This window comes from Haliaeetus albicilla, chromosome 19, assembly GCF_947461875.1.
Source record: "Haliaeetus albicilla chromosome 19, bHalAlb1.1, whole genome shotgun sequence".
Taxonomy (NCBI): domain Eukaryota; kingdom Metazoa; phylum Chordata; class Aves; order Accipitriformes; family Accipitridae; genus Haliaeetus; species Haliaeetus albicilla.
The window spans coordinates 12,963,480-12,982,933 of record NC_091501.1 but is presented as its reverse complement, the minus strand read 5'-3'; the positions used below and the strand labels follow the sequence as shown (position 1 = coordinate 12,982,933).

General features: G+C 39.1%; 1 protein-coding gene across 4 annotated transcripts in view; it reads right to left on the bottom strand.

The window, feature by feature from the left end:
• ADIPOR2 (adiponectin receptor 2) overlaps positions 1-19,454 on the bottom strand; it is a 45,536-nt gene that overhangs the window by 22,245 nt on the left and 3,837 nt on the right. The window contains exons 1-2 of one of the 4 annotated variants that reach the window (XM_069807704.1): positions 17,177-17,292; positions 13,507-13,570 (exon numbers count right to left, since the gene is read on the bottom strand). The exons of 1 other annotated variant lie outside the window; for it this stretch is intronic. The gene's annotated coding sequence lies outside the window, so the exon portion shown is untranslated. Of the gene's footprint in view, positions 1-13,506; positions 13,571-17,176; positions 17,330-19,454 lie in introns of those variants that run through there. 2 more of the 4 variants (XM_069807702.1, XM_069807705.1) reach the window with 2 other exon arrangements.

The following is a 19,454-nucleotide window of genomic DNA, read 5'->3' as shown; positions in this document are numbered from 1 at the left end:
TCACTGAAACTAGGATGCTAAGTACTGGTACAGCTGCTTGGGTAATAGCAAGCAAGCAGAGCTCAAGCAGCAACTAACTTTAGACAGACTGGAAGGAGGGCAGTAGTACACACAGTGATTATGTTTCCCTTGCTTAAATTAACGTGTTCACAATTACTGCTAGCAATGGGTCTGTAACTTTACTTATGTAAGGAATTAGACCAGACAGATTTAAACACCATTCATTCCATCACAGCAAAACCAGATAACTCCCCCAGAAAACCATAACCCATGCTTTCTAGTCAGAAAAGTAACTGTATTTTACACTTGTAACACTGCAAAAAGGATTTGGGGTAAATTTAACTCAAGATGCTAAATATTAATTAGATTTGCAGAAAATTACCTAATGACAACCTGTTAATCTGAGCCTTCATCCAAGAGTATTATTGGTTACCTATTTATCTTGTACACCACTGTGTGGTGGTCACTTCAATAGCCAGTCAAGAGGTATCTGTTTGACACTGGTAGCCTTGGGAAGCACAATAGCCAAAGCACTTTGCAATCAGAGAGCCAGAAACCACTAGAATGAATTAGCGCTCAGCTGAGACTTCAGATTCACTCTGAATGAGAATCTCTTCATTTTGTGCTAATCACTTGGTGTCATTCTATTACTGTAACATCTAAGTACTTAGATGTGACTAACACATAACATTAAGATAACCCATTTAACAAGTTTTAACTTGTCAGGGTGCATAATTAGACTGGAATTTTAGTGCCCAATAAAAGATGCTGAACTTTGTCATAACGTAGGAAGGAAAATTAAAAATATAAGATGGGATATTGGTATTGGCAATCCTGTAATAAAATGTCACCCCCAAAAAGCCAATAAATAATGTACTCCTTCCTTTCAGGGACTAATCTCATTTACACATGATCACTGCAAGATAATTCTCAGCTCTGACAAATGTGCTACAGTTAATTTTGCTGCAGCAGTTTGTAATACTATAGCCCCTCAGCTGCCTAGCAATCCCCAGAGGAGAGAGCTGCTAATGAGCAGGTAACAGACTTTGCAGAACTAAATGATACCTCAGTTGTCTGAGTTCAGTATGGCACACTGCTTTAATCACCCAAGAAGGTAAGTTTACAATATGACAGCAGAGCAGATGGTATGCCCACCTTCCTGCTAACTCCACTACAGGGTCAGTAACCTCCACCTAAGAAGTAACATCTAAAATGTCCACAGCTGTTTACTTGGTAAACACAAGAGCCACAGGACTATCACCCCATAAGAATTATGCCAAGGGTTAACAACATTACACAGGAAGCCCAATGAAGAAGTTGAGCAAGTGGATTTTAAGACCAAGAACAAATATTTAGAAAGCCACAGAAAAACTGAAATCTTGACTGGTTTTGTCATATTTCAAGCAGCCAAGTCACAATTCTATTTTTATGCAAGAAACATGAAGACATCATCACATTGCCATTTGGCAAAACTGATCTAGGGAAGAAAGAAAAGAGTATGCAACAAGAACTACAGTTTGAAATGAAACTTATTGGGCGCCTTAATTTAAAAGACAACTTATAAGAGACTAATTTCAGTACAGTACACTGTACCATTTTGAAGCTGTAGCTAAAACCAAAAAAATGCAAGTAAGCAGAGCAGCTGTTTGTAAACAGTTACAAACACACATGCACACACCCCTACCTGATATTCCCCACAACATTTCAAACAGGTACTTAGTTAAAACAGTCATAGTTTCATGGATTGTTCAATTTGCATTAGACATTTAACCAGCAAGTTTTACTAGTTTTTCTTTCTACTAGCTTTAAGCAATAGAATTGCCATTGTGTGCTGCATTAACTGCTATATTGCCTAAGAGCATGTCCTTACATCACCTCTACGACACTGTGGGAGCAATGCTCAGAGACACAGTAACAACCAACACAACAAGCTTAACCACATTTGGCCAAGATGTTTGCAAAAGGTTCTTCTAATACAAGAACATATAAGAATGCCAAGAGACTTCTTAAATCGGGCCTTGAAGATTTACTTCACTAGCACCCACTGTCAAGCAATCACTACAGTTAAAAATAAAAGATGCATTTCACCTCCAGCGAGTGAGATTTGCATTCAGCAGTAGAGCTGAACTTTAGAGCTCTGCATAAATAGAAGTCATTGTTTCTTGAAATTACAGTGGCATTGCTCAATGAACTAAGATGTTTCCATGTTGTCCTTGATGCAGGATTCTTTAGTGCTAAATATGCTTGCCCTTCCTGCACATGCAAAGGTAAGCAAGCCAAAAGATAGACCAAAAGCATCACTACTGGTTTCTACTCATTTTTAAAAATGTACTACAAAAGCCAAAAACACGCGCCTGAATGCAACATGGAGTTGCCAGCAGAAAAGTGCTAATAGCCAGAACTATTTGTTCACAAGTGAAAGCAGTCAGATTATGAACAGGAAAGGCACAGATGGTCTTTAATTTCTGTTACAAAGTTTCTATGACACCACAGTTCAGTGAAGGCTTTGAATGACTAGGATGACCTTTTCCTAAGAAAACAGGAAGTCTAGATATGGTCAGCAGCATCTAGCCAGAAGTCGATGGTTGAAACACCCTTAAGAGACATATTGCCCCATTCTGTCTTTAAGACTAGGCAGTTCATGAAAACAAAAACTAGAAAATGGAAAGCTATAGAACATTTGAGGTCTTGGAAGAGGTTGTTTTGTGTTTCACTGAGATTATAAGTCCTTTAACTTTTTTGTAGCATGCAACAAACTAAAAGCTTTCATTAAAATTAGATTCCATTTTAAAGAGGAAGTTGCCATGTACAACTTAAAACCTACTTAATGATTGCACGTATAGTAAGCATAATAGCATCTAGATCAATCAGTGAGTTCCTGCTGTTTAAAATCATCTGAGAAAAGCATCTACAGAGTTTGGTTTGTTGTTTGGTTTTTTTTTTAATACAGAAAACTTCTAAAGGCTAAGTCAGCTCTTAGAAAGGACTTACCAGTTTAATACTATCATAGTTCTAAACACAGCCTATAAACGCAAAATGTAGCACTCCATTAGTCAACTTAATATGCTGCTGCCACCACACAACCTACAATAGCCTAAGTGGTCATCACTCTCAGCTGCTCACTCCATCCCAGTTCAGAAGTCAACCCCACAGCAAGGAGAGTCAGTGCCAGTTTCAGGCTGTAGACAGACACTTGGCATCTTTCTGAAAACAGAATCAGAAGGCAATACCATTTCAGCAGTTCACTGCAATTGTGCAACGTCAGAAGAGTCAACATGCACGATTACAGCATATTTAGGACACTGCTTCACTCATCAAGATGACAAAGAGTAGTTACACAAACTGAAGCACCACAGGATGATGCTACTATTCTTTGTGCGATTTCCCCAAATATTCCCTGAATAAGTGACACAGACCTTCTAACCTCCCAGAATTCACCGGGCATGAGGACTGGTTTTCTACCTGAGCTAAACAATGCCACACAGTAGCAAAACAAAGAAAGCACACTAAGGGTAGTGTTTGTAGTTAAATTTAAGAGATCTGTCATTCCCTTTTTAGGATAAAACACAGTCCCAGATGGTCAGACTACCTCCCACTACCCCTAAGCAAAGCAATCTCTCCAGCATTCAACTCTTCTCAGTACGGCAGTATGTTCCTCCTATAAGAACCACAAGAATGATCCCTTCAAAGGTATTTCATTCTCTCTATAGCTGGTATGTGGAAGAAGAATGAAAACTGCACCCGCCTCCACTCCCCTGTCATAGATCCAACAGCCTTTCTGATAGGCACTTCCCTGTTCAGGAAGGCAACAGCACCCACTGTATGGATGTTAGCTCCTTCCTTGCTAATCCTCTTCAAAGCATCCATTAAACTAGCATAAGCAATGTATACACACTGGACAAATCTTCATAAGATTATCTCATTCTCCCTAACAGAGCTTAGTTATCAAAAGAAGTTATCAAAGTTATCAAAAGGTCATCATGAAGATTTCAGGCTACATCACTTCTCAGAACATTCATTAATGTTTAATGAAAGGCTTTAGTGCCTGAAAAGTCTTATAAGAGATACTCTCTCAATCTACAAACTTTGCCTTACCTGCGTCCATGTACCATCACAGCTACAACAGCATCACTAGTTGGCTGCCTACATCCATGCCAGTAGAATGGCAAAGCTAATTGAACAGTAAGCCACCTATGGGCTGAATAACTTTACCAAATCCAAAGTTGTTTAGACTAGGCCTCAGTAACAAAATAGACACAACTCCATTTCCAGAACTGTTAGCACAGGTGCAAATGGCAAAGCACTTCCAGTACAACCCATGGGCAGATTGTTCATGATAAGAACATGGCTTATATAGGGTGATGGAGGGGATTTTTTGCTTATAAAATAGTTGCTTCTGGCTACCTTGACTGAAATAAGGTATATTTAAAAAAAAGAAATGTAGCGTTCTTGGCACATTGTATTTCTACTACTATCTTCTGGTAGGGAGGTTCTGTCACAAGTAGTCCCTCCCAAATGGTGTACTAACACCAACAGTATTCAGTTGGAAAGGTGTTGGATTTTGTGCTTTTGGGGGGAAGGCAGTCTTCTTTGATTTTCTGCTTACACGGCACCCTGGTCCATTTACTGGGCAAATTAGGCAAGCACTGGTGCCAATCCAAGGCAGGCGTACACAGTTTGGGTAAGGGGAAGAGGAAGAAGTAGTCAGATAGCAAGCGCTATGTCACATGAGTTAAGACTGCTGTTTGAGTGTCACCCGTACAAGTGGCCTAGCTAACCCATGGGGGGGGTCACTAATTAACTATATGGGGCATCCACTGGTTGGCTGCTTTTTCATTATGCATAGAGCAAAGCAGAAGAGATAAGAAATGCATACATTTTAAGTAGATTTGTGAGTTGCCCCTAAGTTATAAGGCCACAAGTTAACAAAGCAGCAGTATTGAAAGATTCAAGAGTATAACTTGAAATAAGGGATTTTTATCCTTTTTTTTTTTCTTAAGAATCTTTCAATGATTGAGCTGTCTTTTTCAATTAAGGAGTTAAACATCCACAGCAACATTCTAAATATTCTCCAAAACTACAGTCAAAAATGAAGCAAACAAGGGTATATATGAACAGGGGAAGGAAGAAGAAAAAAAATCACAGAAAACCTTATTTTCTCAATGTACCCTAAAGGAAAAGTATGAATCGGGCTGTAAAAATTCTTTGAAGGTCATCTTTAACAATGAGGAACAATGAGGAAGCAATCCAACACCTCTTCTCTTAGATGTAATTTCCCTAGATAAAGAGACATCTACAAAACAAAGATTAGACTCCCGCAGAGGGTCAGTGGCCAAAAAGCTGTCTTTGTAACTTGTAAACTGTCACTGGACACTTCAGCCTAAGCTATTTCACAGCAGGCTGCAGAGGCAAACAATCAAGCACATTCTTATGCATTTGGATCCAAAGAAAGAGAACAAGCCAGCAGCCTGCCTACATTAACCAAGTGGTTCCATTTCAGAGGATCCCATTACATTGTTACAACATTTGTCCAATTTGTACTGCAAATTGGACCTCAGTTTTGTAACTGGGTTAAGCTTTATGTCAGAGGTTGGCCCACCCCCAGTGCACAATGTCTGGTTGTTACAGACTAGATGACTGCTGTAAATCAGTTTTACTCTGCAATAAACCAAAACCAAGAGAATTGTCACAAAAGCAGTACAAAACGAGGAACAGAAGTTCAAGTTCTTTTCACATCACATTCCACAAAAATCCACAGCCTAGACCTGGAAAACTTGCTTTTCCTTCATTTTTCATTAAAACAGCTCTGTTTCTCCAAGTAAGAAACGTTCCATCTTTGTGCCCTTTTATGATTTTATTTCTATGGCATGTTACTAACTTACACACCAACTTACTTCATGGTTGCCAACAACAAAAAGATGCAGTTGGTTTTTGTTAGTAACACTTTGGATCACAGACTGTCTAAAAGTGAAAGTATGAAATTAGACATTACTTTCTTCATAAGTGAAAATTTAGAATACATCCTTTTAACTACTGCCTCAAGGACATCCGATTCACAGAACTGGTGGGTGAAGATGAAGAAACCAAAGTCTTTGGAGCAGGCACTAAAATCCAGAGCTAGACTACTAAACTGAAGCTATATTCACTTAACCCCTCTACACAGAGGATCTTTGCGTGAGAATGTAAAGGGCACCAAAATCAACAGCAGCAATCCAGCAAGCAAACATTCCTCTACCCTGGCAGGTACAACACTCTCCTCCTAGGAAGTGTTAAGTCCGAATCTCTCTAGAAACTGACTGAGATCTTTTACAACTCAAGAAAATGCTCTAAGGCCTGGAGCAACTGCACAGAAACAAACACTACCACCTTGCTTTTAAAACCAAAAAGGAATACACGTTTTCGGCTGCAAACTTCAAGCAGGAAAGCATTTAAGACAGTTGCCTTCAGTGCTTCTTACCAGCTTGCTTGGACATCTGTACTTAGAAGCCATCTCTGTGCAGATTTAAGGGCTGGCTGGTGCCAAGAGGGGGCAGCCCCACTCTTCCCTCGGTGGGCAAACAGCCCCACTTCTCATAGCTGCCCCCCCCAGAGGCACTCTGATGTTTGACACAACCCACTCCAGATGCAGTCTAGAAAAAACATTAACCCAGGGAGGAGAATGAGAAATCATCTACTGTCAAACTAGCAAAGTGAATTGGCTCAATACACAGAGATGCAGCATGGACAACATGACCAAAAGGGTAGGACCACACACACCAAGATTTTAATTGTTTATGTATTTTATAGGCAGTATTTTCCTAACCTGTTAAGGACTGACAGTTATGTGTTGGACCAAGCCTTTAATTATGATATATGTACATACCATGGCCTTGATTTTGACCTGTTGACCAGCTGCAGACTGCACCTGGCATAGCAAACCAGACACCTTACCAAGATTACTGCTTTTAATGCAGTGGTCAGGATCTCAGAAGCTTGGTTGCAAAAAGCTGACCATCACACTCTTCCCAGTTTTTGGAAGCACCTACTCTTTAGTTTTGCTGATAATCTTGATAAGCTTATTCATGAGGTTTTGAGCTTGCCCATCAGTGTTTTATTTTGTGACTGACCCGTTTGGTCTACAAAATATGTTTGCATTCCCATATTTGTAAAAAATAAGAACAAAGAAAATTTACTCCTTTACTTAATGCTCAACAATGGCATTTCTTCAGTTGAAAACAGCATATATTCCTCTCCTCAAAAACCATAATGTTGTTTTGCCACAAGTCAGACAACTCTAAAAAATCTGCTACTTTTCTGTAGCAAAAATGTTACAAGAACATTATAGGAATAGCCAACATCCACACCCACAGCATTGTATCAGTCTAAGATCAAAAAAAGCAGTGCAACATCTTTTTCAGATTCTTTCTTAACCACCAAAATTCAAGCAAAAGAGACAGACCTACTGTAACTAGGCTGCACCTAATTTATGTCAGTCAGAAGCAGATTTAGTCAAATGGCTGAAGTTCTAGGTAACACCAAATAAAGCTACTTACTAATTACATATCTTAACTTCCTAAATGCAATAGCCAGAGAATAATTTGTTTTTTAAAAGTTAGTAACTGTTGAGAGTTAAGAAATAACCCAAAGTGAACTTTTAGTCTCCTCTACCTTTTAGTGCCACTCTTTCAGATACACATTTCTCTCCTGATAACATTGTTTGAAATCATCTCAAATTCTGAAACAAGACCAAGGACACTGATATCACAGTACATCACTGATGTAATTCAAAAGTAGAAATGTTGAGTTAATCTTTTACTTTCTACTGTCCTGTAACTAAGCAGAGATGGCAAAACACCCTCAGTCTACTTATGATACTTTGTGAGATTACCGCTAAAATTTTAAAAGCCGAAATTATTATCTGTATACATGCAAGACCTGTAAGTACAGGTGTAGCTTAAAGTCAAAACACATCTACAGGACCTAGACCACGACACTCACACAAAAAGTCATCTTACTGTGGTTTGTTTTATCATCTTGGCATAACACTGTTTGCTAGTATAACCGTGTTCCCTGCAGAAGTTTTTGCTAGTATAGCTGCAGCCTGCAGTCTAATCAGCACAGCTACACTAGTGTAAATTTTAAGTTTGAAACAGTTTAAGACTATAAACATGCTCCAAGTTAATTTTCAAGTAACCAGGAAGCATTTTGGGAATACACACATTAGATGTTTTGCATGATTTAATACCACTTATTGATGCATACAGATAGCCATGGGGGGGGAGGAATCCATGTCTTTTCCAACTCAAAAAAAAAATCAAAAAAGCCCCCCAAACATGCACTGGAATTGTCTAAAAAAATGCTGTGAACTGTGATAATGAGGAGCACTTCGCTTCTATATACTTTCAGTGAAAAATATACTGTCCCTACTTCGAAGCATGGAATTGCAATCCACCCTTTGATAAGAGAGCTACGCTGCTTGTTTAGTAAAATGAGGACAGGCTGTAACATTGGATGAATGACAATCAGCAACGTTAAAAGAAAATAAAAGATTATTTTGTTATGACAAACTATTTGCAGTAGATAACTCACAACAGAAGATAGTGACAACAGGAGATCAAGCAAAACATTCGTCAAAGGAAACAGACACAATATTTACACCTACAGAAATACCTTATTACAAAACAGGAATAAAAGCCATAATTTCACGAAAAACAGAAAAAGTTGAGTTAGACATCCAGGTTGCCTTTATCATAGATAGAATACAGCATTTACTGTAATAATAAAATTCATAAAAGAAAACACAAGACTATTATGTGAAGCACTTACACTATGTAACGATGGCTACATACCACAGTAAAGCACTACTGGCTACCCTCAGACCTACATAGGTCACCACAAGGCAAGAGAAGACAGAAAAGAAAGGATGCCTCCAGAATCCTTGACTCAGTCCTGCTTGGGAGCCTGGAGTCATAAGAGGGTTTGCAACACCTTTCCTGGACTTGTGAGTGATAAGCAGGGATTTGCAGACATTGAATGTGGGGGAGGGGGGAATCATAACCATGCAGCCCTGTAAAAACAGCATTACAAGTGCTAGCAGCAGGCCATAAGCTCCGTATCAAGCCGCAAGGCCTCACGACTGACGCTTGTCAGGTTTGCTCTGTCTGAACTTTTCTTGACCTGCCTTTTACTCAGTTTAGCTTTGACAGCAGCTTCTCTAATTGACTAGATGTCTATGGCTAATTTATTTTATTTTTGTTTACCTTGGTGTGATATAACCTCCTGCTATCCTCCCTAGAAAGAGGCATTTACAATGATGTTGAGAAATACTGGCCTAGTATGACAACAGAGGCCCTGAGAAGTGGAGAGACAGGATGCAGTACAGAGGAGTACAGGCATGGATAAGAGATGGGGCACAGGCTTGCCACCAGAGCCCCCATGGCTATAAACAACTCACTAATGGTCAGTTGGGGAAAAAAAAAAGCAGACCTGAAGCTGGATAAACCTGGCTTTAGGGGTAACAAAGAAATAGTAACTAACATACATAAAGGGCACCATATATAGTAAATTCAGATATAACCTGGAGCTGTAGACCAAAGAAGAAAGAAAAGAGGTGTAAAAGCATATTAGCAAACATACAAAAAAAACCCCAAGTGGATCCTAGAGGGAGGAAGAAGAAACAGGCAATGTCAACATCATACTTCTCCCAACAAATGACTCCCAAGGCTGATGACCTTCTGTTATCCTCTCCAACAGTCCAAAGCTGCTGACTTAAAAGACCCACAGCAGCAATGGAAGGGTGAAAGTAACTCCAGAAGGGGCAGAAATCAAAAAGTGCGTGTTAACAGTTCTAGCTGTGTTTGGCAACATTTCCCCATATGCAAGTACTCTAACTGCAATATTCTTCTCAATTTTTAAGAATTAAATGTAGACTAATGATTCTTGAGTCAGACTGTTAGGATTTCCATTATACTAACAATAAATTCTTGGCTTTACTTAAACACACACGTTATTTTTATGTACACACAGACACATGCACTCTTTGCCCATAAATAAGAATGTAACAACATTGATGGAATCCTCCATTCCTTCTCCCATTTTGCAACTCTGAAGAGCATTTTTAGTCTTTAAAGTGTTACAGGAAAATTACAGCATAATAACAAAGTCTGAAACAGTCCCAGAAAAAGCAACCAAATGAGCCATCTGAACTTGTAACACATTCCTCCCCTGGAGGAAACTCTTTGTGCCAGGGTGACCCGGTCAATGTTGTTTTGTACCAAAGGGCCTTTCATACATGTATATATGCTCCTACAATAGCACCTAAACACAAAAACCAGTGAGCTAAGCAGTCACTGTCTGCACTTTCTGTTTGAAGAAAGAAGTTCTAGATATCATAGAAGACACTCGATTTCTTTAAGAAACCCTAAGAACAGGAAGGAAACATGGCCAAGCTGATAAGCATCCACACTCTTAAGAGTAGGAAGGATAGGAATTTGGGTTGACTTCCTGGACAAGGGCCCAGACAGGAGGAATACGAGCAGAGAGCAAGAATTGGGTCAGCAAACTACTGAATAGTTATCTGTCCTAGTTTTCAAATACCCACTGAAGGTACTCTTACCCTAGGCCAACTGGATCTGTAAGGGGTGTTAATATGGGTAGAACTATTCAGATAAACTGTTCTGGAAAGAAAAAAAAAATACCTTATGCTGACACAACACCTACTGTCAATGGAGTTAGCAAATAAGGGATCTCATTCTAGTGTAAGTTACCTTATTTTTCTTACAGAAAGAGAATAATCCAGTGTATTTTTGATGCAGACTAACTACCATGTCCATGGCTGTGACAGAGAGGCAACACAGCTCTTCAGATTCATCTGATATGCACAGACAACTATCATCAATATTGAGAAAATGAAGGCAAAGCTTCTCAGTAGAGACCAAGTGCTACACATAGAAGCCAACCACTGATCTGTATGCCAAAGATGTACTTGGAAACCTAGCTGAGAACTCTATACAGGGGGTCAGATGTAAACAGAGCATAAACACTGCCTTATACACTTCTAAAATCCCAAGGTATACCATAATGAAAAGCATGAAAGATTCTTCCAGTATTGACAGCACAGTAGTGGCATGTATGCTTTTGGGAAAAAAGTAGACACTGAGATTTGTAAGTCCTAAGAAAAGTCAATAATCAGTGTTGTGAATTTAGTACATTAGAAGAGAGCAGAAGTAAAATCTTGGAGGACAACTGACCTGCCCAGACAACCAAGCAAGCCCTGACCTACGTAGACAAGCAAGCAGCTGTAGCTAAGGAAACAAGAATACAAAGTGACACAAGCCTTGCATTTATGAAATACAAAATCTGGTATCTATTTTTATCATGTGCTAGTTAATCAGTAATAGTTCAGAAATTTTACATCACATTTTACACATTTATTAAATTATTTGAGAAAGGATCTGCTTTGCAATAGCAAAGGAAGTTTTATTTAAAACCAGAGCTGACCACTCAAAATTGCAGTAGAATTTCAAAACAGCACAATGTTTCCCAATCTTCATGACTACAACAGCAGCACCACCACCCAAAACAACAAGAAAAAGTAAAAAGACCGAGCATTGCCTGTCAGCCAAGGTAAGGTCACAGAGTTAGCAGATACTGACCTCAAACACAAAAAGAAGTTCTTGACACAGCAAATAGGTAAACCTTGGAACTCCTTGCTACAGGATGAGGATTCACAGTGAAAGTGGACAAACACACAGGATAAATCCATCAAAGGGTGTTAAGCACATGAAGCCACCTCTAGCTCTAGAAGCTCCTAAATATGAGTGCATATCTATCATATATTGCTTGCATATTCATGGTTAGAAGCTATTTTCTTCCTTAGGGGATGGGCATCCTTACTAAAACCTTAAGAGTCCTCTCTGAGGAAAGAGAGAAAGGGTCCTAATGAATAAAAACAAAACAAAGCCAGGAAGAAGTCAAATGATTAAGAAAATTAAAAACCCCACAGAAAAAAGGATGAGGGTTGAAACAGAAAATTTTTCAGGGACACCAAGCAAAGCACCCTAACAATGCCAGGAAGCCCCCAAAGGCATCCAAGAAGCCAGTAGGCACTACCCTGATGCTCTGGCATCGACTTATATAAGAGGACAAGGGAACAGAAAAAACCCATAGCTGCCAGAATCTCATTTGCCAAGTTTCTTCCTTCTCCCCTGAATGGCCAGCTTGGCTGGGACTGGTAAGTGGTCCTGCAACTTGGCCAGGCTTCAGACTCAAAGGGTATAAATAGAAAGGTTAGGGACAAAGCACAGTCAAAGCCTCAGTAAGATGCTGCAACCTGGCACATCTGGCGCACATGGGGATTTCATCCTGCAGCAGAGGGACATATCAAGTGAACCATACCATGAACACACCCATAGCTCAACTCTCACCCTACCCCTCAACTTGTTCCCACAGTGAAACACAGAATTGGCTGAGCACAAGCCAGCGTAAAGCTTCTTGGTCTTTCCACCTCAGGCAGGAGGTCTTGTCACTCTGTGTAAGGGTGGGACACAAAGGCAAGAAAACTGAGGAAGTGGAGCGGGAGAATGTGCAAATGTTTCTGTAGCACGGCTTGGAGGCAGACTGGGTAAATATCACACAGCCTACTTGGGTTACACACAACAGGGTGGTCAGAGGGTCTCAAGGGGCAGAAGCTTAAGGCAGGAGCTCCTCAATGAAGGTAGGATCCTGAACCAGAGGGACTTCTAGTTTAACCCAGCCTGGTTTATGCTATAGCTATTCTGGAATTCCAAGTTTCAATGGAATGACTCACCTTTTTCCAGAGACTCAAGGAAATGAAAACATTCAGTGTGCCCCAACTTTGATTCTTACATACAGACTAGATAAAATCTGTTAACCACCGATTCTTACCTTCTTCCACAAATAGTGTTTAAACTGTCACATGGCAATTTGATGTCATTGATTTCCATTGCCAAAGTGAGAACAATACGAGAAAAGGTTTAAGGAAAAACTAAAAAAAAAAAACCAACTAAAAAAACCCACAAAACACCCCAATGAAACCAATCCAAAACGAAACAAACAACCCCCACAAAGATGACCAAAACCTGAAGAAAAAAAAATCCAAGAAAACCCTACCCTACCAAATACATGACACACTGCTACAGTTTCCCTCCTAAAAGGGAAAAGAATGACTAGTTAAAGTCCCATCTCTGACTGGTTTATACTCTCACGCATATACCTAGCACTCATCTCAACTATCAACTGCAATTTGGAAGCCAAGCTTGTCATATTAAGTTTCACCTCATTTCAGAAACATACAAATTTCTTGTAAGCCTCAGTCCTGAGAAATACAACTTAGAACAATGACACAAACAGATCTTGTATCATCCCTGTGGAGTAACACACAGTAGTTATCTTAACCACCAAAATACATTTCCCAAAACCACCCAGTATTCCTAATCTCTAATTTGTTACTGCTCTCTGACAAATAACTGTGCTACCTATAAGGAAGCATAGATCAATTTTTCTCACCTCAAACTTGTCACTGTTTCTTGATGTTTGTATTCAAGCTTGGGAAGGTTACAGTCCAAGATTCCTACAAAAAGGACGTGAAATCAACATGAAGGCTGTTTCACCAAGTTAGCATAAAACTAGATAATAAATTTATGCAGACAGGGAAAAAAAATCCTTAGAGTATGCATGCTATACAGCAGTTATTAAACATTTACAGTGGATGACAAAATGCATGCATCCCATTTAAATTAGAATCCTTTGATTTTTGTAGGCTCGCTCACCAAGACAACTTTGACTTAAATAAAACTCCACATAGTTACAGCTAAATTGTATGAAGATGCATCAGCACAAAACCAAGGAAAGCAGGAAATTCTTTAACCATCTCAGCTACATCATTCTCCACAAAATGTTCAATATAACTCCAGGTACTATATTTTATTCAAACCCTCTGCGAAACAAATCTCTGCCCCAGTACTTGTTAAAACTGATTTATTACTGTCAAATACATTAATCTGCATGTTAATCTGCCTCAGGTCACTTAAAGTTAGTCAGAAAAGACTTTTGTCAAGCCATATACAATGTTGCTTTTGGTCCACATGGGAGTTTGAAATCAGAGCTTGGGAGAGATCCTCTATGACATAAATATTACAGCATGAAAACAGCAAGGAATGCAGACTTTTTCTGTAATCCATTTCCATTTTCTCTGCTTCACTTCATGGCATGTTGTTAGAGCCTAAAAACTTCACTAAATGAAGGCTGAGTTTATCTTAGGATCTTGTGTCACTGGAGTTATAAAGCATACAGCACTCACATACCAGCTTCAAACTGACATTCATTGCACTCCCATGGAGGAAGGAAGGTTTTGTAAGTTATACAATCTACTTCATCCATACTTCACGTAGTATACGAGACAGAAAAGCTGGCTCAAACATTACACGTATTACATTATATACAATAAGTACTGGTAATATTTCTATACAAAGTCTTATACCCAACAGTTTAAAGCCTTCCAGCTGTATGGCTTCCTTATTCAGTATTTCCAACAAAAAGCAGAATTGGTTTTCACTAACAGACCGCTTGCCTCCTAATACAAGCAGTTCTCTAGACGACTTACCAGATGATCCAAGATTTTCAGCACAATCAAATCAAAAGTTCAAAGAAAATAAAGACAGTTGGACAATCACTGAAGAGAAGCAGTTTTAGCATACACATCCTGCATGTTTGCTTAGCAACTGGATCACCATCAGCACAATATGCTGATATAGGTCTATTACTGGTCACATCCCCTGAAGAAGCAGTCTCCAATGCAAGCAGCAGTAACGCATACATTCTACACCTTTCCTTTTTATGTCTGCCTAGCAATTAATTTTAAGTGCCAGTAATTCTCACTTGCTCCATCATTAGTATGACTAAACATCATTCTACAATAGGAATTATGCAACTATGCTTTGGTCAACCCCAAATACCACCACTATTACCTGTGACTTTGAATGTTGTAACAAATAATATGCTGATAAACTGTTCATTTATTACAAAGACATTACTTAGATTACCACCCAGTTCAGGAGTCCCTTCCGCTTGAAATGAGAAAGTGTTCAAATATTCTGTTACCTCAGAACAAGATCTCCAAGAAGGGAGCACCAAGTTTTATGGGAGTTTTAATCTCTACATAGGATAAAGCCTCTCAAAAGGTAGTAATATTTCAGGTGGTACTACAAGAACTACTGGACACATCATACTTACTGCTAAAAGAACAGGAATGTGGAATTGTACCTTTTCAAGGATGACCTTAGTCTGCACAAAACATTCATGTGAGTCTTGCAGGCAGATAAGCCCTCAGGCACTTGCATAATAATTATCTATTGAAAGAGAGCCAAGACATGAGTTTTCAGAGGAAAACACAGTCATGGGTTCTGCGATCATGCTTTGTTTTTCACAAAGACTTTACTGTGATGTGTAACAAGGAGGTATTTGAACCGGTTAACTGATACAGAAGTAGTCAGCTGGAAAGGGCTTACATGGAAGAATGAAAAGCTAATGTCCTTCTGAAAGCATCTTGTACCACTTTTCCAACAGCATTTTAAGACTCTGCTGCTCAAAACCCAAAGCGGACCTAGCTTACCCACAGCCATGCAGAGCTGTACTGTTACATCAACCCTGACTTTATCTGAGTATTTGAGATTTTTTGGTATCATCTCCCTTTTCCTACGCTGACCCTACACTGGAGTCCTTCCAAATCAGTTGACATAACTGGCATTTTCAACCGCATCACGCGCTAGCTAGATATTTTGGACAGAAACATTTATGCAAGCGCTGTGAAACCTGGTCAGCCTCTCTCGCTCTCTATCATTCTAAGTTTGCCTTCACAGCAAAAGACAGGAAATATCCTACCTTTAAACTTCAGAGTATAGGATCAAGACCAAATTACAAAAGTTTTACAGATACAATAGCTATAACCAATGCACATCTTCTCAATTATTTTAGCAACAAATACCTCCTACTGAATCAAACATTGGATTTTTGTAACCCAGAAAGTTTTAATGTTTTATTACCGATCCTCCTCCTCTATAGTCCTAGTTGATTTAAGAATGCCAGAACACCTATGAAAAATCCTAATAAGAAGAAAAGGAGGCTTTGGCAAATCATGCTGTGTTTCTGGAGAATGATCTAAAAAACTGCACAAAAACACCCACCACCAAAAACTATTCCTTTATATCCTTCATAGGAGTGAAATGAATAATTCATAATTATCAGGTGGTCAGAGAAATTTCGTGTTCCTCTTCTATACCAAAAACATATTTTAAAATTGCCCCTTAAGAAATATCTTACAAATCAAGTCTAAGCTACCTAGCAACTTACTTCACTGCATTAGTGAAGCTCACAAAAAGGAAAGGATTTTTATAATACATCCATTATTGAACTATTTCTGTAATGCTACAAAATTCATATGGTTGCCAATTATTAAAAAGTCACAGAGCAGGAAGCCAAAGAGCAGTTGCACTTAACCATAGACATTAAGACCATCAGGACACAAGCCTTTTTTCAGCATCTGCCTCTTAGCTTGGAATATATAAAGGTCAGAAAACCACTAAGTAAACTTTTTGTTGACTTTGTTATGCTTTTCTCAGGACACCCACCTCAGAAAATAATCCATTTTGTTCCCCACTGAAGGTGCTGCAGGCAGAAAGCCAATAGTTGGCACTTTGTCACATAACTACTTTAACAAGAATTATGAATAGGCTCTTCCTTCTATTTCTACGGTCATGTTCCATTAAAACAAAAAAACTATTTGCCTAAAAGATTAATACTGAAAACAGCAGAACATTGCTGTTATCAGCCTTGCAATGCTATATGCTGTTCTAGGGAATACACAGACACACAAATAATTGCTTAAACTAACGCAATTTGCAAAGCACACTGTTCCTCACACACAAATTGGTTGTATCATCCCGTAGTGTCAGAAAGTACAAGATTCCACCACCATTAACTTATCTCCACAGCACTAGTATTTGTCTAATAAATGCCCACAAATTCCACCAGCCATGGAGACCAAGACATAAATTAAAGCATTAGGAAGGAAAACAGAAAAAGTACATCCTTCAGTTTATGCCAGGGAATGGCAACCCCTAAATCTCAGGAGCAGCCCACTAGGAAATGCAGTGCTGTATTCTTCATAACAAAAGCATACCTGAACTGTCAGCTAAGAGAAGCCAAAATGCATGTTCAGTAGCTCTTCATCTCAAGTCCTACTAGCCATCCACTTCCTTGTTTCAAATGCTAAAATCCCTTTCCCTGCAGGTAAAAGCTTGCCAGTACTCTCAGGACTGAGAGTATAGCCAGCCTCAGCTATACTCTGCATTGCATGGCTTTTTAAAACAGCTCCCACTGCAAACTGGGAGACAGATATAAGTATTTCTAGTACAAGCAGGAGTTAAAGATTAGCTGAAGGAATTTTACCACTAGCTAAAGGAATTTTACCAGTCAGATTTAATCTAAGAAGCCAGAGGTAGTATTTGCTCTCTGAAGGCAGCTTTTACTGCCTCAATTCAATTATTCCATTTTCATCAGAAGTTCTGCATTTTACCAAAACTCAGAAACAATGTATAGACATATGTGGACTTTAAGTCCTTATCATGGTAACACGTCCAAAACCTAGTATCACCCACCAAGCAGTTTGCACAAGAAATCAGAAGAACACAAACAAGTGCCTTTAATAAAGGTCTGCAGAATTATGTGAGTAATATGTTTCATACAGCAAGAAGGTCCATGTCACATTCCCTCCAGAAGAACAGCCTATTTATTCAAATATCCATAAACATCCAATTTACTAAAACACACTTACGACAACATTTTGAGAAAATCATACTAGTCGAGCAATAAACATATCCATCAGTAAGGAGGTAAAACAGGAACCTCACCAGAATGCTGTCATTAAAACAAGAGAAAAGCCTACTAAAGGTTCCTACCAACAAAACAATCCTTACCTAAAAGCTGCAGAACTGCTTAACACACCCAGTGATCTCCTAAGGAAATCTGTGGCATATAAATTGTCATCCTCTAGACCTAAACAGAGCAGCACAATTGACCTTGGCTTCAAACAAGGAACGGCAGTCTCTGCAATCCTCTAAGCAGATGGAACTCAACGGGTTCGGGAAAACAGCATTTAATTTGGTTAAGGAGGAAAATTGGACGAACAAATACAAAAAAAGGCTTTGGCATACTTACAGTAAGTCAGCCTAGCCACACCTTACCTTTGAATATATGCAGATGATCATAGCTACATTTAGAAAAACAACAACTCACGTCGGCAAAGACAGCTAGACTTTTACATGACCTATTCAAATGCAGGCAATGTTGTAACATTATGACATCTATATCTAATGTAAGTTTGGTTTTAAATATTAGATGAAGAAACAAGAATGCTAACCATTTTGAGATAAAATACTGCCAGAACGAAGAGTATAAGAGAGGGTAAAAAAAGGAAGTAGCCTTTCCTGCAGCAGGTCTCAACAGAAGTTTGCAATGTACTTAGATCTGCTGGCAGAACACTGCAATACCCATTTTAAGTATTCAGACTAGACTTTCAAGCCATTCTGCAAATAAATTGTCTACTCTCTTGCTTACTGCTGTCTAAAGGTACCTTAGAGCCAATGATTATAGCTCTGCTTGTTCCAACACTTTCTTCCTGTGAATAGTGCCTGACTATTTTCTGTTCTCACAAGGGCTTAATTAGTCCTGTTCACAGAGAGCTACAGCAGCTGCCACATCCCAGCAGACTCCATTGCATTCTCACAGCTACAAAAATCCATCTGAACCACGCTGCAAATTTTTCTACACTGACAATTATATGTCCCGTGAACCTTATATCTACCTATACATTTGAAGACACCTTTCTGCAAGCAGTTTAACCACAAGGCAGTCCTGAGAAGTCCCAAAACATTCACTGACACACATACAGTTCACAGAAGGCCAGAGAATCCTGCGTGGACAGAAAAAGAGACTCTCTCCTCTGCTAACTGAGTAGCAGAGATCTGTAACTCTAGAATACAAGAGTAATCATGGCTACACGCAACAACAAATACAACTGCAATCTAATTTTATTTTATACCCATCATCCCTACAACATATTTCATCTGCTCAAGAGACCAATAAGCTACAAATAAAAAAACCCAAACAAAACCTGTACAGTAATTTTCTTCCTACCCTGGCCATATCGTTACTCAAACAGATGGCACTTAACAAAAAGCAGTAAAGGACAGAGTTATTTCCATCAAGTTCTGAAAATTCCAAAGTTATAATTGAAAATCATATTAAATCAGAGGACAAATTGGTATTAAACATATATTTCCTCTTCAAAATTCTGAGCACCTTGATTTTGCTAACACCTCCTCACTAGAAGTTCTTTGCCACCTCTCAAATCAAGCAGCAACGGTATAAGCTGTGGCACCTCCTTCCCTGAGAGGCTG